A 19,586-nucleotide genomic window follows, 5' to 3' on the forward strand; every position below is an offset into this window, starting at 1 on the left:
CGAAAGAAGAAGACTGAAGAATCTCCCTTGTAGCCAAGGAGTGGCTACCCTGTGCAAACAGGCACCATCAAGAGACTACCCTTTGCTTTGCCCACGTTCTACGAGGAACCGACTGCAGAGCCTGACCAGAGCCTTGACTTCCAGACTTCTCCGACCCTGATCCACATCTACAGCAGAGCTGAGATCCGTGGAGGCGACGAGCGACGTGGGACCGGCTACCTGGAAAAAGTGGCTAGTAACTTAAAGCGCAGCTTCTGAGGTACCCTCGAAGTTGTGCACCGGGGATTGAGAAGCCCCAACCCCAAGCACCATCTGCACCGAAGATCAGCCCCCCACACTCCACGAGTCCTGCGTGGGACCCTTCAGCATTTTCCTGCTTACCGCGTCTGTCCGGTTGCTTGCCCGCTGGCTAGTGGCCTTTGTGACGACGTTCCCTGAAACCTTCTGCGCTGGTTTGGCTCCTCCAGACTGGCTCCCGCTTCTCTGCAAAGAAGAAGCACCCCAGACCTTCCTGGTCTGCACCAGAAGCAAGTCCTTCGTTCTTCGTGGGTTCCGCTTGCCAAGGCTTGGTGAGTCCTAGTCCAACTTCGACGCCGCCGACAGCAAGAGCCTTCGTGGGACAGCTCGCCTCCTGGTCCTGGTCGTCTTCGACGCTCCCTGGTCCTCCTGGCTGCAGCGACAAGCTTCACCTTCACCTGCAATCTTCACGACATCGCCTGGTTCCTTCCTGGTTCCACGTGGTCACTGGCTAGTGACTTTGACTCTGTCCGTTCTGCTTGCAGGTTTCCTCTCTTCTTGATCCCAGCCTTGGGATCCACCGAACACTCTTCACTGACTGCCTGTCAGCATCTTTCTTCAGGCATCCATAGGAGTCGACGACGAAAACGACGCATCTTCACCCCTATGCACCCGCAGCCTGTGGGCTAGGTAACTTGGGTACTCCGGTGCTCATCAGGATAGTGACTATCCTAGTGTCTAGTTTTCAAGTCTCAACTTCCTAGCGACTCCGGAAGTGTCCTAAATCTACCGTTTTCTAAACTGTACTATTGCTATTGACTTTTACGCATTACGCGTGAGTGTTTCCACTCTGCACACGAATCCCGTGGGCCTCCCACTTCCTAACTAACGCTAGTGTAGTGTAGCCCCAGCGATTCCCTAGGCCTAGGCCTATTCTATTTCCGTGACAGTGGTTCTTATACCACTTACTTAGTATATGGTTTGCGTGGCCCCTAGGGCCTAACTGTATTACTTACCTGTGTGACTTAATGTATGCTTAAATAAGACTGTGTTGTACTTACCTCTAATCTCATAAAGAGTGCTGAGGGTTTGACTAGAATAAATACACTTTATTTTATATATATATCTGTTGTGGTGTCCTTTCATTTGGTATTCAAGGGATTATATATGGTATCACAGCTGGCTTCACATGCCATTCAGAGTTTAGCCTAAGACTGCTCTTGTCCATGCTACCACTAGGATAGCTGGTCTATAAGGTTGACTTTACAACCAATCACCATAAGGGTATTTGGACTGATATAAGGTGTACACTAGAACTAGTGACATCATACATCAGGCCAACTTCTCACATTGGTGAGCAGCGGTTGGGATCTGAGCTTGCTGTTGTAATACCATTGTAATCTTGAGATACTAAATTGAAAGATCACACAGATATTGTCTAGGTTCATATAACATAGATTATAATACTTAAGTCCTACTGGACTTTGTAGTTGTAGGTTGAAGGGAGTAACACACCCTGACTACAACTACTAGAGAGGTTTAGTAGATACAACTAGTGTAGGTAGGTGCACACACCACACCCTCACTAGATCATGTCTCTGAGAGGAGATCAAGTAGATGCTCCCTCAGGAGGATCAGGTCTGCAAAAGACCCCCTCTAGATATGATACCTTAACATTCCAGGAGATGAGACACTTGTGTACCTCCAGAGGAATAAAACAGGGTGCAACCCCTACCCTCCTTCAGTTAAGACAACTCCTAGAGGAGTATGACATTATTAGGGCATCTCAGGCAGGTACCCTAGGTACAGAGGAGGGTCTACCCACCACAGAGGAGTCAGAGGAGACTTCAGATGAAGAGGTATACAGCCAGGGCCAAGTAGGAAGACTTAGCCAGGCTAACCTAAGCTTACATGGGAGTTTGCATGGGGTCCCCCCTTACAGACCCCCAAGTAGGCTTAAACAGAGAAGCAGGAGGGACAGATCCCCTTCAAGGGAATCCATCCACTCCCATGTCTCTAACATCTCTAATGCTTCCTCTCACAGGGGAATGACTTCCCATGAGAGAAAGAAGCATGAAGCCAGAATGAGGGAAGCTAATCTGAGGATTCAGAGGGAAGAACTTGCCCTTGCCAAAGAGAAGCTTGCTCTGGCTAGAGAACAAAAGTTAAGTGGGTTAGAACCCACTGGTGGCAGCAACATTCCTAGAGATAGGGATAGGTCTTATGACCATAGAAACCTAAGCAAGATAGTCCCCCCATATCAGAATGGGGACGACATCCACAAGTGGATGACTGCTTTGGAGAGGGCCTGCAAAGTACAGCAGGTTCCCCAGAGTCAGTGGGCAGCTATCTTGTGGCTCTCCTTTTCTGACAAAGGTAGAGACAAGCTCCTCACAGTCAGTGATGAGGATGCAAACAATTACAAAGTCCTGAAGAGTGCTCTGATAGATGGGTTTGGCTTAACCACTGAGCAATATAGGTTGTTGTTCAGAGACACCCAGAAGACACAGACACAGGACTGGTCTGATTTTGTGGATTGTGCCACTAAGGCTTTGGAAGGTTGGTTAAATGGCAGCAAGGTGCAGGACTATACAGGATTGTACAACTTGATTATGAGGGAGCAGATCCTTAGTAATTGTCAGAACCAGCTTCTCCATCAACACCTGGTAGACTCAGATTTGACCTCTCCCCAAGAATTGGGAAAGAGGGCAGATAAATGGGTCAGGACCAGGATTAGGCCTAAAAATCAGGGTGGTGACCAAAAGAAAGATACCACCAAGCCTCAAGAGAAGGGTGGGGATAAAACAAAAGAGAAATCTTCCTCAGGGCCCCAAAACTCCACACAGGGTGGTGGGTCCCAAACTCCCTCCTCTACCACAGTTAAAAAGCCTTACTGCCATGTGTGTAAAACACCTGGGCATTGGAAAACTGACAGCAGTTGCCCACAGGCTAAAAACAAAACTGTTCCTCCAACTACTCCTGTCACACCACCTATTACTGTCAGCAGTAATCCCCCAGGTGGTGGGAGTGCCCCCAAAAATTTGGTTGGGTTTTCTTGGGGAACACAGGGGGATCCTGGCTTAGCCAATTCCCCTACAGCAGCTACTCTTGTCTGTGATGGTGGCATGGGGTTTGCCAACTTCACTGCCTGTCCCAACACTTTGGGTAGGTACAGACAGGAACCCTACATCAATGGTAGAAAAGCTGAGGCCTACAGAGACACTGGAGCTAGCATCACTATGGTGGCCCATAGGCTAGTTCCCTCTGAGCAGCTTTTGCCTGGTTTCTCATACCAGGTAACTAACATTGATGGCAAACAGAACAGTCATCCCATGGCAGAGGTATGTCTCAGCTGGGGAGGTGTCACTGGCCCTAAAAGGGTGGCAGTGTCTCCAACCTTGCCTGTGGACTGCTTACTGGGGAATGACTTAGAACTCTCAGCTTGGGCTGGAGTTGAACAAGACACCCATTCTAAAATGGTAGGCCTTTCACAAAAGGGTGGTGGGGTTGTGCCAGTCACAACCCCTGTCCAAGTAGATTTCCTCCCTGAAAAGGTTGGAAGGGCAGTGGTAGCCACAGCCCAGGCAAAGACAGACTTCTCTGTAGAGACTGGCAGAGCTGTGACAGTCACAGCTCAAACCCAAACTGAGTGCCTCCCTGAAAAGGTTGGCAAGGCTGTAATGGTCTCAGCCCATACTCAGACTGACATAGGTGTAGTGAAGCCTGAAACTATGGATCACTCCACACAAACAGAGAGTAGTGGGGAGGAAGAAAAGTCTCCCTCTCCCCAGACATTAGGAAAAGGTCAGCCTCCTCAGGGATCTGACCTCACCCCTTGTGAAGGAACTGCCCCAGAGATAGCCAGGCCTGGCCTGGCAGACCCTCTGATGTCAGTGGCCCCTTCCAAGGTGGGACCCAGTCTGGTGCAGGTAGCCTGCCTCTCTCTACCCTGCCTCAGTCAGCCCAGGGCTGCAGAGGTCAGGGAGGCCAGTGGACCCCAAGAGGGCCCCTGTCCACAAGAACCCCCCAATCAAAATAATGAGGATTGCCTGGCTAGTAGCCCTAGCCAGGTGATGGGTAAAAACATTCCTGAGGGATCCCCTTTACAGGTAGTTAGGGACCTCCCCCAGAGGGATTCTGTTGGGCACAGGCAAACCTGGGACCTTAGGGCCCCAAACCTGACCTGTCCCTCCAGTAAGCCCACAAAAGGGACCCAGCCTCCAGCTTTAGGTAGCCAGAGGCTGACCCTGAGAGCACAGTGCAACTCAGTTAAAGAAAGAAAGGCATCCATGGTGGAGGATGATTGGAGGAAGCTGAGGCCTCACTTAGAGGACACTCACTTCAGTACTCCATCTCAACACCAGCCTTTTACTTTGCAAAGACACACCCAAGGTAGAGATTCCCTATGGTGGAGACCCTATGATACCTTTAGGATGAGGGATTGCTTAGTGGACCATGAGACAGGGGGTAACCATGCCAGTGCTGGTTCTTCCTTATATGGCCACTTAGGCAATAGAGGCTTACCTTGTCAAGGCCAGCCTTATCTCCTTTCGTTTGGGGGGGGTTGTGTAGGAAGGTGGATATCTGACTATGGTTACCCCCAACTTTTTGCCTAGTGTCTAGCTGGTTTTTCGACGTAGTTGGCCTGAGATCCTGCCATTCAGGGTCTCAGGCTGTCTGCTCTCTCTTTAAAATGGACTCCATGTACCCTAGGTGCATAACCCATTTGGATAGGATCACCTTATTGGCCCCTGTACAGTGTACCCTAGGTACCCAGGGCATAGGTGTACCCTAGGCCTACCAGGGGCTGCAGCATGTATTATGCCACCCCTGGCCTGGCCTTCCATTCTGACACAACTGGCTGATCACTCAGCTGGGGCAAGGTCGTGTAATCACCCCTTGCTTAGGTGTAGTATTCCTATACCTAACTTACATATAGACACATGTGTACCTATCCGTCACTCCTATGGCAGGCCTTGACAATCCTGGAGGCAGAGTGCTTGGTAACATGTGAGATGGTGCTCTAGCATGAGCTGAGCCTGTCTGCAGCTTTCGGAACCTTATCCTTATAGCTGTTCTATGATATAGCCTACCATATACTCTTAAAGTGCCTTATAATCTTAGACGGTTATGGTAACTATGGTTTGGCTTTATCGAAACATGTCGTGTAAGGTGTCTAACACTGTGGAATAATACCCCCATGCCATTTCTGGACATGAGAATATTATTCCCCCCTTCTAGAGGGAAAGACATGTTAAAATCATACTTCAACTGTTAGCCTCTGACCAAAGCCTCAGCATCACAAAATGGATGCTGCTGCCACGACACAAGTCTGACCTCCTGCAGCTGGGAGTGATCCCAGCCAGGGAGGCCTGGACAATAGGTTTCCTGCTTGGGGAGATGCTAGCACCTCCCCAGACAGCCTTTAGTGTATTGGGGCAGGGTGGGCTGAAAGGAATGAGACATGCCTGGGGCACACAAGGTGTTCCTTGCATAGTCCAGTTCAAACCGGCGCTGGGGCACTCCAGCCTCAGCTCTGGCACGAAACTGGACAAAGGGAAGTGGGTGTAACCACCCCCTCCCAGGTCCCACCCATAAGGCGTGACCTAGCAGGTATCCCAGCCCCCCAGATTTGTATAAGAGTGGGAGTTGGGCCTCAAGACTTTAGATTATCCTGAACCTGCAAAACTGAACAGAAACTCTGGACCTTCGACATTCGACGAAAGAAGAAGACTGAAGAATCTCCCTTGTAGCCAAGGAGTGGCTACCCTGTGCAAACAGGCACCATCAAGAGACTACCCTTTGCTTTGCCCACGTTCTACGAGGAACCGACTGCAGAGCCTGACCAGAGCCTTGACTTCCAGACTTCTCCGACCCTGATCCACATCTACAGCAGAGCTGAGATCCGTGGAGGCGACTAACAACGTGGGACCGGCTACCTGGAAAAAGTGGCTAGTAACTTAAAGCGCAGCTTCTGAGGTACCCTCGAAGTTGTGCACCGGGGATTGAGAAGCCCCAACCCCAAGCACCATCTGCACCGAAGATCAGCCCCCCACACTCCACGAGTCCTGCGTGGGGCCCTTCAGCATTTTCCTGCTTGCCGCGTCTGTCCGGTTGCTTGCCCGCTGGCTAGTGGCCTTTGTGACGACGCTCCCTGAAACCTTCTGCGCTGGTTTGGCTCCTCCAGACTGGCTCCCGCTTCTCTGCAAAGAAGAAGCACCCCAGACCTTCCTGGTCTGCACCAGAAGCAAGTCCTTCGTTCTTCATGGGTTCCGCTTGCCAAGGCTTGGTGAGTCCTAGTCCAACTTCGACGCCGCCGACAGCAAGAGCCTTCGTGGGACAGCTCGCCTCCTGGTCCTGGTTGTCTTCGATGCTTCCTGGTCCTCCTGGCTGCAGCGACAAGCTTCACCTTCACCTGCAATCTTCACGACATCGCCTGGTTCCTTCCTGGTTCCACGTGGTCACTGGCTAGTGACCTTGACTCTGTCCCTTCTGCTTGCAGGTTTCCTCTCTTCTTGATCCCAGCCTTGGGATCCACCGGACACTCTTCACTGACTGCCTGTCAGCATCTTTCTTCAGGTATCCATAGGAGTCGACGACGAAAACGACGCATCTTCACCCCTATGCACCCGCAGCCTGTGGGCTAGGTAACTTGGGTACTCCGGTGCTCATCAGGATAGTGACTATCCTAGTGTCTAGTTTTCAAGTCTCAACTTCCTAGCTACTCCGGAAGTGTCCTAAATCTACCGTTTTCTAAACTGTACTATTGCTATTGACTTTTACGCATTACGCGTGAGTGTTTCCACTCTGCACACGAATCCCGTGGGCCTCCCACTTCCTAACTAACGCTAGTGTAGTGTAGCCCCAGCGATTCCCTAGGCCTAGGCCTATTCTATTTCCGTGACAGTGGTTCTTATACCACTTACTTAGTATATGGTTTGCGTGGCCCCTAGGGCCTATCTGTATTATTTACCTGTGTGACTTAATGTATGCTTAAATAAGACTGTGTTGTACTTACCTCTAATCTCATAAAGAGTGCTGAGGGTTTGACTAGAATAAATACACTTTATTTTATATATATATCTGTTGTGGTGTCCTTTCATTTGGTATTCAAGGGATTATATATGGTATCACAGCTGGCTTCACATGCCATTCAGAGTTTAGCCTAAGACTGCTCTTGTCCATGCTACCACTAGGATAGCTGGTCTATAAGGTTGACTTTACAACCAATCACCATAAGGGTATTTGGACTGATATAAGGTGTACACTAGAACTAGTGACATCATACATCAGGCCAACTTCTCACACTTGCAACAAACCAATAAACGTGTTTCAGCCTCTTGGCCTTTCTGGATGTCAGTTGACATTTCTCCTGTTCTTCATTTATCACAGATGATTTTATTGGGCAGCTGCATTTTCATAAACATAGATGATGGGCTACAAATACCGCCTTGCACAGATCCATGATTAACATTGCGGCTGTTTTGTAATATCTCTATTTTTATTTTGTCTTTACAATATGTAACAATAAAAATAGATAAAACAAATACACACATTTCCTCTATTATTCACTATACATCTGAAACAATATCTTATTGTGGGGTGTATCCCAAAACATATAAATTACACCAATCCCACCCTTAAATGGGCTCAAGCTTCCCAATATGACAATATTATGTACATGTGCTGCTAGAAAATGAATTGATAAATATAATATAGAAATATGGAATGCAACTGACATGTCGGGCCATATATTATGAATGTATATGCCATTTTATGATCTGAAACAAACATGGTCATGCTCCCACCTTTAAATCCAGAAACTCCTCCGAGAAGGGGAGTCTCCAACCCTGCAGGGCGGCTTCAGGCACAACAGGCACGGAGTAGCCTGTCAATTAATAAACAAAAATTCCGAAGCCCAGATCTGAGTCAGCAGTGCAATTATTTCAAGTAACATAGCAGCACGCTCTTGAGTCTTTTTTCTTACGCGTTTAAGCTCCAAATGAGCCTTGATCACAGGTGAGGCTGCTTGCCTGTAAAGTGACTACATGCTAATTTATATGTAGCCAGGCTGTCACATGACCTCCATAGTGCAAAAGAATACATGTCCCAAAATGCACTATTAATATGCAATGTTACTTTTCAACTGCAATATATTTCCTAAATCAAACATAATTGTGTCCAAGTATTGCAGTTGTTTAATACTATGTCAGGCCTTTCAGTGCATTTTTCAAAACAGTCTGGCACAGCAAGTCGTAGTATTTTCCAAGCCTAGCTTTAATGATGCTGCCAGAAAATGTCTCGTGTACTGCAAAGTGTCCAGAAAGTCGAGAGCAGAGGGATTCCCCACCTCTCTTATCCCTTTCTCACCTCCACACTCAGGTGTCAGGGAAAATCCTCTTGGCGCAGAGGCGAGCGGGTCGCGCTCCCAACTTTAAATCCACAAACTCCTCCGAGAAGGGGAGCCTCCAACCCTGCAGGGCTGCTTCAGGGCAGCACAACAGGCACGGAGCAGCCTGTCAATTAATGGTGAAGGTGACCATTCACATCGAGCGCGCTAGCCGCTAGCTACGCTTTTCGGCAGCTTTTTACATTTTAAATTCCCCGTTTTGTATCTTGTTTATTTTTGGTGATTCTTACCTTGGTTTTATCTTGCTGACCTTCCTGGCCTCATTCCTGCACATTAGAACCCCCCCTGGGGACCATTTACACCGCCTTTGGCGGGTCCGGGATCACGGGGTTGTGGGGGCTGCGCTTTTGAGCGCCATCTTGGATTGGGCAGGGGCTCGCTCGCGTAATCTTGCGAGATGTCGCCCTTTTGAGCCTATTTGAGGCTTCGAGTATCTGCAGGTCAGCCTGGAGAAGGTGACCATTCACATCGAGCGCGCTAGCCGCTAGCTACGCTTTTCGGCAGCTTTTTACATTTTAAATTCCCCGTTTTGTATCTTGTTTATTTTTGGTGATTCTTACCTTGGTTTTATCTTGCTGACCTTCCTGGCCTCATTCCTGCACATTAGAACCCCCCCTGGGGACCATTTACACCGCCTTTGGCGGGTCCGGGATCACGGGGTTGTGGGGGCTGCGCTTTTGAGCGCCATCTTGGATTGGGCAGGGGCTCGCTCGCGTAATCTCGCGAGATGTCGCCCTTTTGAGCCTATTTGAGCCAATCTTTGGTCGCGCAGCGGTGACGCGCAGCGGGGCGCCTTCATCGCGCCTGAGTCCAGCCAGAGTCCTGCCCGTCAGCGCTCGTCCGCGCGGAGGACGGACTGGACGGCTGGCTCTGGGACTCTGCCAAAATGCCTTCCCCCTCTTGCAGCTACACCGTCAGCCAATTGCTGGCCCTAAAACCGCGCACTAAATGCTGCTCCCACTCTTATGAACCGGATGACCTTCTCCTCCCACTGCGATGTGATTGTCCTTCGACGTCAAGGCCCCGTAACTCCGCCTCCATCCATCCTCCTGTGGAACCCTCCGGCATATCGAGTCCTAATTCTGTAGGAATAGAGGGCATCTTGGTCAATGCCCGGTCCCTTGTCAAGAACAAGGTTATGTTCAAGGAGATGGTTTTGGATAGAACACCCACCCTTGTATTGGTGACCGAAACATGGGCCAAGGACTCATCTGACCCAGACCTCATCGAGGCGGTCCCGGAAGGGTTCTGCCTGGCCAGACTTGATAGACAGGGACGAGTGGGAGGGGGGATAGCGATCCTTCATAAAGATAACCTACAATGTCATATCGTCCCCATACTTGATTTTCCAGAGAGCTTTCAAGCACTTTACTTCTCTATAAAGGAAGCGCAACGTCCCTTCTTTAATGGTATTTTAGTGTATCGACCTCCCGGTTCGAGGACTCACTTTACGCACAATTTTCTTCAGTCCCTAGAACCTTATTTTGGCCGAGACAATTTTTCTATCATGGGTGATTTTAATTACCACCTTGAACGGCTTGATCTTTTTGATACCTCCTGTCTCACTGAGGCCCTTGAATCTTGTGGGCTCACACAACGTGTCTCCGGAGCCACACATCGGGCAGGACACACCTTGGATGGTATCTTCTCCAATGACCCTCGCTTGACTACTAAGGACCCTATTCATCTTTCTTGGTCGGATCATCTGGCGGTCCCTTTTTTGTTGAAATATCATAGGATGGACTCCGGTACAAAAGGGAACCACCTAATGGAGACTGCCAGAAATTTTAGGAATATTAACAGTGACTCTCTTAAGCCCTGGGCCGCTAGACTTACTATCACGGACCTAGATAACCTACAGACTGCAGTCGCTCGCTTCGAAAAGGTTACTACCGAGGCCTTGAATAAACTGGCCCCAGTACAATCCCGGCGCCGAGCCAGAAAGAGACCATCTGCCCCCTGGTTCTCTGATTCCCTCAGGCTCCTTAGGCAGGAGGTGAGGAGAAAGGAGAGGCTCTGGCATACTAGTTGGGACCTTAAGAACAAGGAAGCCCATAAACTCCTTGTCAAAAAATACAAGGTTGCAATCTTGCAAGCTAAACAAGATTACTTTGTTACTGTGACCACCTCGCTCTCCTCTTCGAAGGAGCTCTTTAAAACTGTAGATTCCTTGGTCAAACTGCAAGCCCCCGATCCTGTTATTCCTTCGCAGGATCTATGCGACAAGATTGCCTCCTTCTTCCACTCTAAAATCCAAGATATCCATTTGGCCCTCGAGGAACAAAGAGCTGGTCTTAGTGCTTTTATACCTGGGGTAGAGATGAGTCTGACCGTCACAGAAAGCTCCCCCCCAAGCACCCTGGACTCTTTTCCCCCGTTGGTCCTACAAGATCTTGAATTACTGCTAACTAAGACCAAGTCTGGTTCCCCTCTGGATACCTGCCCACTGAAGGTCATCAAGCAGTGTAGGGATACCCTCTTACCTCCACTGCTACAGGTAATGAATCTAGCTATTAGAGATGGTATCTTCCCTATGGAATGGAAGAAGGCGGTAGTAAAACCCTTGTTGAAAAAGCCCTCCTTGGACCCGGGTGACTTAAAAAACTACCGGCCTATCTCTCTGCTCCCCGCCCCAGCGAAGATGCTTGAGACTCATCTCAACGGGCATCTCGCTGTTTTTGTGGAGGGCTCGGAATGCTTAGATCCCTCCCAGCATGGATTTAGAAGAGAATTCAGCACCGAGTCAGCCCTCACCATCGTGCTCGATAAAATTCGCACGACAGTAGATGAGGGCCAGACCTCTCTCCTGGTCCTGCTGGATCTAACTGCGGCCTTCGATACCCTCTCCCCCTCAGTCCTTACATCTCGACTGAGGGAGGTGGGGGTGAAGAACGCAGCGTTGGATCTTTTGACCTCCTTCCTCACAGGGAGGGAGCAGAGAGTCAAGCTGGGGGAGTTCCTATCTCCATCCCGATCTGTGCTATGTGGGGTCCCTCAACGGTCGGCTCTTAGCCCAACCCTTTTTAATATCTATGTGACCCCACTAGCCAAACTAATAAGATCTTTCGGGATGGAGGTAGTCTCTTATGCAGACGACACGCAAATCCTCGTCTCTCTTTCCCATTCTGATGATCTAATCGCCTCCAGGTTTAGATCTTGTATGGAGGCGGTTGGTCATTGGATGATTCAGAACTCTCTAAAACTGAATGGGGAGAAGACTGAGGTGATGGTGTTTGGGGGGAAAGAAAACATCTGGTCAGCCAATTGGTGGCCTGACTCTCTAGGGACATGCCCTTCCCCTACAACTTCTGCCAAGAACCTCGGGGTGCTAATAGATCCGGCTCTCGACTTAGGCAGCCAGGTGAGCAGAACTGTTTCCACCTGCTGGGGTCTGATTCATACCTTACGAAGGATCAGGAATTATCTCTCCCTGCAGGCAAGAAAACAAATAGCTGTTGCGCTCATTGGATCGCGTTTGGACTACTGTAATGCACTGTATGCTGGGCTTAACAAAGGCCAGCTGCATCGCTTACAGGTAGTCCAAAACGCCATAGCCAGATTTGTCTTGGACACCCCCAGACGCTCGTCGGCCTCTGCAGCCAGGAAAACACTGCATTGGCTGCCGGTAGAACAACGAATCCGATTCAAAGTTCTATGCATGACCTACAGAGCCATTGCCAAAAATAGCGATACAGGAATTGGGTCCATCATTTCCCACTATATCCCCGCAAGGAACTTGCGCTCCTCTGGGAAACTGCGTCTGACTACCCCCCGTGTGCGAAAAACCAAGTGGGGAGGTAGAGCTTTCTCCACTCTTGCTCCTAAGTGGTGGAACGACCTCCCCCTGGACCTGAGATCTCTCCCGTCCTTGCAGGACTTTCGTTCTGCTTTAAAAACTCTTCTCTTTCGGCAAGCCTACATGTAAGGTTTCCTGTCTCCTCTTTCTGATCATTTTCTGGTTTTTGTTAGGCGCCTTGATACCTGAGGGTTACTGTCCTGCGCAATATAAATTTCACTTCATTCATTCATTCATTCAATAAATAACAAAAATTCCGAAGCCCAGTTTTGGAACAGCAGTGCATTTATTTGAAGTAAAAAAAGCAGCATGCTATCCAGTATTTAGGTTAGGCTGCTATGCCCCCATTCTAATCAAGGTATCTTACAGTGTGGTGCTGGGTGAAACATTTTTGTCAGGGCTGATTTTGGCTTCTAGTCCAGCCATTCCCATTGTGCATGTGGAAAGTTGCTCAACCAAGAAAACTATAATATTATGCTCTCTGAATTTGCTTGGCTCATGGTCCGCAAAGCTTTACAATATATATTATTATTATTCTTTATTTAATTTACCTAATTTGTAACAACTTTGCTTGTGACAGGAGGCCATTTTGTGGTACTGTTAAAGTAATCTCTTGAGTTAAGCATCCCACTACCTTACAATGGGAGTCAAAGCTGCGGATGTTTGAAGATTTCAGAGCAAACAGGGGAGACTTGATTGCTGGCGACTTTGCCGATGCTGGGAACTCCCAGCATTCGGATCTTGAGCTGGGACTTGATTTGACTTTATACCCTTATTTTCGGGTGACTATCCTGGCAACAATACAACGGCTCTTAAGCAAATTGTGAATACACTACTTAATAAATAAAGGTCTGATGAAGTTCCTAATGTGATAGGAACAAAATGAGTTGGCTGATGGCTGATTTTAACTCATTTGCAACAATGATACACTAATAAAAAAAGATGATGGACTAAATTGCTTTATCAAATTCATTTCTGGTGCACCTTCCATGTTAAGTATATCGTCTTCTCTGGATTCCAGTGGCGCTAAACGGCAGCAAGTGCCGGAAGAGGATGCACAGGACAATAAATTGAATGTGACAGGGACTGACATGCTGAACCTATGATTAGCTGCTGGTAGCTTTGTGTATAAATATATGTAATTATTATTTATTTAATTTACCTAATTTATAACAACCTTGCTTGTGACAGGAGGCCATTTTGTAGTACTGTTAAAGTAAGCGCTTGAGTTAACTATCCCACTACCTTACAATGAGAGCCGAAGCAGTGGATGATTGAAGAATTCAACGCAAACAACATGGTTCAAGCTGGGACTGCAAAATGTATTTTGAAAAAAAAACAAATTCTCACAAGACACACAAAGTTATTAATCGCATGTTGTACCCTATGGGGAATAAAAAGGAGAGAACAGAAGAAATAGAACATCAGAGCCACGGGTTATGGAAAATATCATCTATATTAAACTTTTTGTAGTAGATACAGATAATTAAAAGCATATTATTGATTGATCAATCGGGTGAAAAGCAACTATGTGGCCAAGAGGGAGAAGGAGATACATTGTAGCGAGAAGAGCCCATTCTGTAAATAATTTAAAGGGCTTTGCCACCCTGTAATTTTGAATTATGCAAGAGAACTTTCTCTACCGACATTAATGAGGAAGGGTTTCATTCTTTGTATGCCGCACCCATGCAATTATCAATTTTCACTGAAAAAATTTGATATATGACCCCTAGACAAGGAGCCTACATGCCTTCGTCCATATATGTTTGCTCACACAGCTGAGGGACGAGTGCCTGTGATGGAGCGGGTAGTACTAAATTTTGTATACCTCCCTCATTTCTGCATGTTCATACTAATTAGAATAATCTATTAATTGTAATAATATTAATGTGTTTTGAGTGGTACCTAATCAACCTTACTAATGTATGAATTACGCGTGGGATTTGCATTTGTATTGCTAAAATAACTTGTAAACTAATATACGTATGCATACTGATACTAGAAAAATAGAATATTGCATGATATATGTTGCTTTTGTGACGAAATTGTAAGTTGCACCAGATGACATCATTGGGTGAATATAAACGCTTTAAATGTTGCCATTATGCTAGATAATTACACACACATAGGGGAATTAGTGAGGGTTAAACATTTTATTCGTTAGTTCCATGTTTTAATTACTTTTTGTGTTTGTTTCGCTTAAGTTGACCGATCTGGCCTGACAAAATGGCCGCCCTACGGACACGACGAGACAGCTACCATTCCACGAGGTTTCAGACCACGTGCGCATGCTCCAGGCTCCTGAACAATTGGCCTCAAGATGACCTACACGGCATGTACCCAGACAAGGTCATGACTGGACTACGGCCAAGAACTTTAACAATGGACAAGTTTGACAAACCGGATGGATCATGTCTGACAGTGTGACATCATAGACTTTGAGAAACCTAAACGGACGATCTTAACCATCCAATCAGAAGTGCCTAAACTGACTTTTTGTTACATTTTGTCATTAATTTCATTATAAAAGTAGGTAGACTAAGTGAGTTAGTAGTGGCGGATCTTTTCCTGTTTCCTGACGTTATGCTGACGGAGAGGATGGTGACACTGCAGGACAGCTGTTTCCCTGAATCCTTGACAAACTAAATTGCTGTCCATATTCCTGATGAACCGAAGACTCTTAGACCGATGGGTATTGATTGATGCGTACACGCTTATGGTCCAGACCCAATCTTTGGGACTGTAGTGTGCTGCATGACGACTTGATTGACTTAGCGGACGAATAATAGCCAGATTAGGTAAATATGGTGTTCTGTGATTTGATTAACGTTTTATTAAAACTTGCATTAATTAGATAAACAATATTATTGATTAACAAGCAAATGTGTTTTGTTATTTATTGAGAAGAAATAGATTAAGATGTGAATATAATTGAAGGAGGATTAAAATCACTTTTTCCAACTCAGCTAATTTGATCCATCAGCAAAGTGGAAGGAATATCTCGAGGTTCAGGATTAAGATGTGCGGGATTAAGGATATTTAGTGTATGTTTATGTAAATAAATTTCTTTAAGGTTATAAGGTATTCTTTTCACATCAGCGTTTGGAACACTTATTTCTCCCGTAAGAGCAGACCAATGAAGTGTGAGTGTTGGTGTTATGGGCCCCACCAATGAATGTATTGAGTGAACGCGTTAGTGTGATATTTGGCCTGTGACGAAGGGAGGATTTGAAATTCCACGCTGCAGCACCTGTGCTACTCTAGGTTGCCCCACTTCTCTGTCCTGATGAAGATGCACATTAAAGGTTTTGAGTGACAATAGGAAGACAAAATGGATACACACTACGCTGGTCTAGTCTAGACCCGTTGGAATTGAGTAAACAAATTGTCACAAAGGCGTATGATTCAATCTTAACGTGCAAGATGGCCGCTGACTGATCTCAGTGGCAGTCGTTGCTGCTACCATCTCCCCCCCTGGGGGTTTACACTGGACACTGGACACTGGGTATACTGGATACTGGATACTGGCCCCCAACTGAGATGCTGCGATTAAGCTGGCACACGAAAGGATGGTGATTTACTCACATACCTGGCTGTCTTTCAAGAGCTGTTTGAGGAGAGCTGTTTTGGCGAGTAGCGCTGCAAGGAGGCTGCTGCTCGCTTGGCTGTCTGCAAGCTTCGCTGATAGAGATCCGATGGTTGGCGGTAAAAGAATGGATCCGAGAACGGCGAGGATGACGGGGGATAAATCTGGCGCATTATCAAGATCAGCGGTGCCTCCTGCCCTCCAAGGCGCTCAAGTGCCACAATTGATTACCGGATTTTCTGGCCGGGGTCGAGCCGTGTCAGCCAAGGGGAAATCGACAAAAAAAGCCGGTTTTAATGCTGTGGGACCGGCCCCGATTTCTATGAGTGCCCTGGATGCCTCTGCTGCTTGTGGTAAACAAGCTGAGGCCAAGGAACCCTCCCTACGGCAATCTACAGTCCTGGAGGCGTTCGGGACGACGATGTGCTCCCCGGTGCAGGCTGCATCTGCAAGTGAAAATTTGGCAGCGAGTTTGAAGACCGGAGGGCAGACTGTAGCTGGAAACGAGGGAGACGAGCAAGGAAATCGAATAAGGAGCATAGTTGACCCTGGGGCTCCCCCTGCAGGGGCTAAGCAGGTACTGTGCACTACAGAAGCTTCACCTGAATGCTTAATCTATGATGGTAAAAATTCACAAAACGAAAATAATGGAGAAGGTGGATTAAGAAAAGTTCAACAGGGAGCTGCTACAAAGAAAGAGCTAATCATGGTGTGCAAAAAAAAACCGCAAGTTGAGCTAAACTCTCCCATAAACGGCTCCAGAAATAATAGTGATGCAGATTTCAATGAAGACTTTAATGAGGACTTTAATGCCTTGGGCAAGCAAAGTGTGAAGAATGTACAAGAACGAAGGAGCAGCATAACTATTAAGGGCAGGGTACCACTCAGCCCTTCGGACGCCGATAAATTCTATTCGGTAAGCGAGGACTCAGACAATTTTTCTAGCAGTGAAGAAAAATCATCAGGAGAGTCAGATTCAGCGGCTTCTTCTGCCTCCCAGGGGGCGGCAGCACGCAGATGCATGACCCTGAAGCGGAGGTCAAAACAACTGCTGAATGCAAGATTAGAAGCGACTGCAGTCAAGGAACTAAACTGGGATTACTCAGCTACTAGCCAAGTGTATGGGGATACACCAGTGGCACCGGAAGCTCTTGGAGAAGCTGCCCCTCCGGCATCACTTGATCTGCTATACTCCACCCTTAAGCAGATGCAAGGGGAGGCCAGGCAGGAGAGCCGCAGGGCACGTCAGGCGACCAAAAAACTTCAAATATCATTACAAAAGGTAAATAAGCTGTATACGGATATGGTTGAAAGGGTGGACCAGGTCGAGTTAAGAACTGAGAGACTGGAGGAAGAAGTAGAGAAGATTCAGGTATCCAAGAAGGAACAGGAGAAGCGAACGGAAGATTTCATGTGGAAAATTGAGGACTTTGAGAACCGGCAGAGACGGAATAATGTTAGACTCCTGGGCCTTGAGGAAAATATCGAGGGTGGTGATATCCTGGCCTTTGTGGTATCCCTACTGAAGGGTGCCTTTCCAGATCTCTCTCATTGGGACTGGTCCACCGAGGTGCAGAGGGCACATCGGTATCCTCTTACAGCTAGAAAGGGCCAGAATTCAGGTCAGACGATGTACCCTAGAGTAATCCTTGTCTATATTGGGAATTTTCTATTAAGGCAAGCCATATTAGATATGGCAAAACCTCATACTAAACGGTGCTTTAACGGACATACCTTTTTTGCTAGGCCTGATTTCTGCCATAGTACAGTAGAGAGAAGGTGGAGAATGCGGCAGATGATTGCTCCCTTTCAGGAGAGGGGTTGCGAGGCATACTTGTTGTACCCAGCTAGGCTCAAGGTGGTGCTGAATGGTCGGGTCCGAATGTTTACGTCAGAGATCAAAGCACAAGAATATCTATTAGAATTGAAATCCACTAAGTGAAGGCCAAGGAGTGGAGTTTAAAAAAAAAAAAAAAAAAGGATGGGGGGTAAATAACAAGGATTAAAGAGCCAAAGCTTAGCCTAGACCCAGTACCTGGCGGGGGGGAACCCAGGGGGGAGATGTAGCAGCGCTGACCAGAGTTGATCAGTTAAGCTACCACATATAGGTCATGCTTGACCTATTTGCCTGTGATGGGATTGGGGGGGGTGGGGGAGGGGGTGGGAGTGGGGGTGGGAGTGGGGGTAGGGGTGTGGGTGGGGTGGGGGCTGGTCTCAACGAGGCCTGGGGAGTAGAAGTGGGAGGGGGAAGGAGACGTAAGAGCACAGCACAGCACGGAGCACTCTGGGTGGTACTAGGGAGATGTCGGATTTTTGGAGTAACAAGCCTACGGTATAACATTAAGCTTTAGTTAAATCATTAAAATGAGTATTAGAGTGGCAACTATTAATGTATGTGGTCTCAATGATCAACAAAAGAGGTTTAGAGTAGCTGCATATCTTAGGACACTTCGCATAGATATTTTGTGCTTGCAAGAGACTCACATTGAGGAAATAAGAGGGTATCTTTTGGAACAGCTGGGATTTAAGTTACTTACAGCCACTAAACAAGGGGTAAGGACAAGGGGTGTAGCCGTTCTAGCTAGTCACCAAAAACTAACGATTAAAAAAAAGGCTGCTGATAAATGGGGGCGCTGGGCCTTGGTAGAATGTATGCTCCAGGAGGAAACATTTACTATCTGTACTGTATACGGGTCAACAGCTGACGACCCAGAACTTTTGGAATTTTTAGAAGTAGAATTAGCTTTGTGGCCTGCCCCAGTGATAATGTGTGGGGATTTTAATATTGATGGTATTGGTAGATCTTGGGGGGGCACTGAAGGGGCTTACAGCGGCCGGAAAAAAAAAGTTTACTGCGCCCTTACCAATCTTTTGCGGAATAATGCTTTGGTAGATGTATGGGGGCGACTCAGACCCAATGATGCGGGTAGCACTTTTTTTTCTGTACCTCACAAATCAATTTTCAGATTAGATTACTTTTTTGTTTCAAGCACAATATTAGCTAGGTGTAGTATAGAAAAACACCCCCGGGTTGTTTCTGACCACAACCCTTTAGTACTTACTGTTACTCTGACGGGGTGCTCTCAGCCGAAACGAGAATGGACATTTGAAAGAGGGCTCTTGGTGGAACCGGAATATCTAACTCATATGAATCAATGGATACCGCTTTTTTGGAGGGTTAATCGTGGTAGTACAGGGGCAGGAATGGTCTGGGACGCCTTTAAGGCTGGAGTGAGAGGTGAAACTCTAAGTTATAGTCTGCTACGCCAAAAAAAGGAAGCAGCACTTTTGGATAAACTCTGTAAAGCATTAGCATTGGCAGAAGAGGAATTGCTGACCGCAATTGCTACTTGCAACTCACTGGAGAGTATTATGCTTAGAATTGCAGCCATACGATCAGAGATAGGGGATATCTCAACAACAAAGATAGCTGCGCGATACTTAGCAAAAAGACAAATATGTCATGAATATAGTGAAAAGGTGGGGCAAATATTAGCTGCTAGAACAAGGCAAATGAGTGCTATCGGAGAAATTTCTGAGATCAACGATAGTAACGG

Source organism: Triturus cristatus, chromosome 9, assembly GCF_964204655.1.
Source record: "Triturus cristatus chromosome 9, aTriCri1.1, whole genome shotgun sequence".
NCBI classification, from domain to species: domain Eukaryota; kingdom Metazoa; phylum Chordata; class Amphibia; order Caudata; family Salamandridae; genus Triturus; species Triturus cristatus.